The sequence below is a fragment of the Micropterus dolomieu genome, linkage group LG08 (genome assembly GCF_021292245.1).
Source record: "Micropterus dolomieu isolate WLL.071019.BEF.003 ecotype Adirondacks linkage group LG08, ASM2129224v1, whole genome shotgun sequence".
NCBI lineage: Eukaryota > Metazoa > Chordata > Actinopteri > Centrarchiformes > Centrarchidae > Micropterus > Micropterus dolomieu.
Window position 1 is genome coordinate 1474909 of NC_060157.1, and position 2736 is coordinate 1477644.

Here is a 2736-nt window from a genome sequence, read left to right on the forward strand (position 1 = left end):
AGCTTCAGTTACCTGACCAGGTGAGTCCTGCTTTACAGAGCAGCTGTTTCAAATGTCATTTTTAAATCACCAGAAGTTCTGAAACATCATATTTTTGAGGTTCATACTTCAATCATGACCTTTGAAACAGCAGTTGAAAGAAGTAATCTCACCTGAAGGTCCATTAAGTAGTTCGGGGCCGTTAATGGCTTCAACTTATTCGCTCCTCATTTCCAGTATAAAAGAAGTGGGCGTAGTCGGCGTGACGTCCCTTCATTGGATTGTGGACTACCAATTTGATGCCTTGAGTTTGTTAGTTTGGCCGTCGCCATCTTGTTTTTTTGGAACCAGACGTGACCATATTTGGACGAGAGGGTGGAGCTAGCTAACTTGGTTAGCAAGGTGCATCTGTAAGTCACATTAACTGTGATATTAGCTGGGATGCTAATTTTAGCTAGCGCGAAAAAAAAGCTTAGAACATAACGTACCATCTGAAAAATGACCAGCCGACGGCTGCTAAGTTTTTTCAGCGGCGCTGGTTAAATGTACACAGAGCAGCGGATACGAGTCGCCTCTATCCTGATTGACAGGTCGCCATGGTAGCAACTTGTCAGCTTGTAGCCCCGCCCTAAAGCCTCCCCTGCTTCCTGGTCTCTGTTCCTCTAAAACCATAATTTACTAAATGAACATCATGCTGTGTTGAAGAAGACTTGAAACTAGCGACTGAGGCCATAAACTGTAAATGTAAATGCTCTGTACTTGTATAGCGCCTTTCTAGTCTTTTCGACCACTCAAAGCGCTTTTACACTACATCTGCATTCACCAGTCACACACATTCATACACTGAGCCTAAGTGCTCAAACGGAAACTAACATTCACACTCACTCATACACTGGCGGAACAGCCGCCAGGGGCAATTCGGGGTTCAGTATCTTGCCCAAGGACACTCCGACATGCAACCAGGGGGAGCCAGGATTGAACCGCCGACCTTCCGATTAACGGCCAACCCGCTCTACCTCCTGAGCCACAGCCGCCCAGTAACTCATCAGGAAAGTGTTTATTGAGGGAATAAATCAGCTGACAAGTAGAAACATTTTCTCACAGTCTTCTATACAATCACACTTCTTCCTGCAGCCGGTGGAGTCGCACCCTGCTGGCTGCTACAGAGAATGCAGCTTTAAGGAGCTTCACTTTTCAGACCTGGAGGTTCCTGCTTGAGTCACATCACATGATGATGATCATGAGGTGCGATATTCAACCCTTTACATTAACTCCTGTAAAGTTCACATCCTTTGGAAAATGTTCATCAGGGAAAGATTTAAAACGTGTGAAATATTTCATGAGACAGAAGAAAACAGACGTTTGAGGTGGATACTGACTTTAATTCAGAGTGTGAGATAAATAAAACTCTTTAGTTTCACCGCTGACAGACGAGTGATCACACTGACAGAGCTGCTGCACACAAGCTGAAGTACATGAACACGACAGGAAACGAACCAATCACAGCGCTGACGAGCCGTAGCCACGGTTACCTTCACTGTCCATCCACAACCTGTCCAGCTTCACACTGAAGGAGGGAACATGGAGTCAGTGTGAAGGTTTTTAAAAATATGACCTTTCCATAGAGGAGCAGAGTGGGCAGGGTCAACTACAAGTCCCAGAAACCATTGCTGTCAGAAACAACCAATCAGAGAGCTTCTGACTCTGTTGCCGGGCGGCTGATGCTGGGTAAAGTTAAAGGTTGATCTGTGAAGAACTGATCGATAAATTCAGGAATTTGAAGTGATTATTTTTGGACTTTGCAAATGACTGCAGAGGATTGTGGGTATTGTAGTGTTTAAAGCCACTCCACTGACCAAACTGAGAATGTTTCCTGCAAGAACGATATAATTTGGTCCCAATTACAGGTCAAATAGAGACAGAGTTTGGGTTATTAGTTAGTTGTGCTGTTTTTCCAGGAAACTTTTCAGGAAACATAAAGTAATTGAAAAGGATTTTGGTGGTTGGTTGTTGGGACTGTGTTGTTGTCCTGCATCCTCTGTCTATTTTTTCGTGTTTTTATTTAATCCCAGTACCCTTTCCCAAACAAGGCCTTTGTCCCCTGCCAGGCCGTTGTTGTAAATAAGAAACTGTTCTGAATTAACTTGCCTGGTAAAATAAAGGTATAATAAAAATAATTTTAAAAGTCTTCATAATCACAGAACGTTGTCTGATCTTGTTGGATGTGGAAAGTTAGACTGTGTTTCATGACCAATTGGATGACGTTGTGGCGGGAGTTGAGCCATAGCATGTCATGGCATAGTGTATTGTATCGTGTCGTATGCACTCTGTCATGATATAGCAAAGGTTCTACTGTACACGAGGTTGCGCAGTCAGGATGGCCGAGCGGTCTAAGGCGCTGCGTTCAGGTTGCCGTCTCCTCTGGAGGCGTGGGTTCGAGTCCCACTTCTGACAGTTACTTTTCAAACTCAGCAAAATGCCTTTCACACGGTATTGGGGTAGAAGAGTCAATCGTTCCTTGTATGTTGGATGATAAGTGATAAGTAAAAACAGACAGTGTTAGTAGTACAGTGGGTTTGACATACAGATTCAAAGAAGAAGTTGTTCTCTAGCCTCTCATGTAATATTTGGTGTGACCACCCTTTGCTTTTAAAATAGCATCAGTTCTTCCAGGCGCACTTGCACAAAGTCAGGGATTTTGTAGGTTTATCGTCAGCTGTTTGATTAAACAATTATACCAAACAGATGCTAATGATC

At 43.6% G+C, this 2736-nt stretch overlaps 1 non-coding gene across 1 annotated transcript; it reads left to right on the forward strand.

Moving 5' to 3' along the window:
- Positions 1-2350: 2350 nt before the first annotated feature.
- On the forward strand, positions 2351-2433 carry trnal-cag. The gene has a single exon. It is a non-coding gene; the product is annotated as a tRNA-Leu (tRNA).
- Positions 2434-2736: the final 303 nt, after the last annotated feature.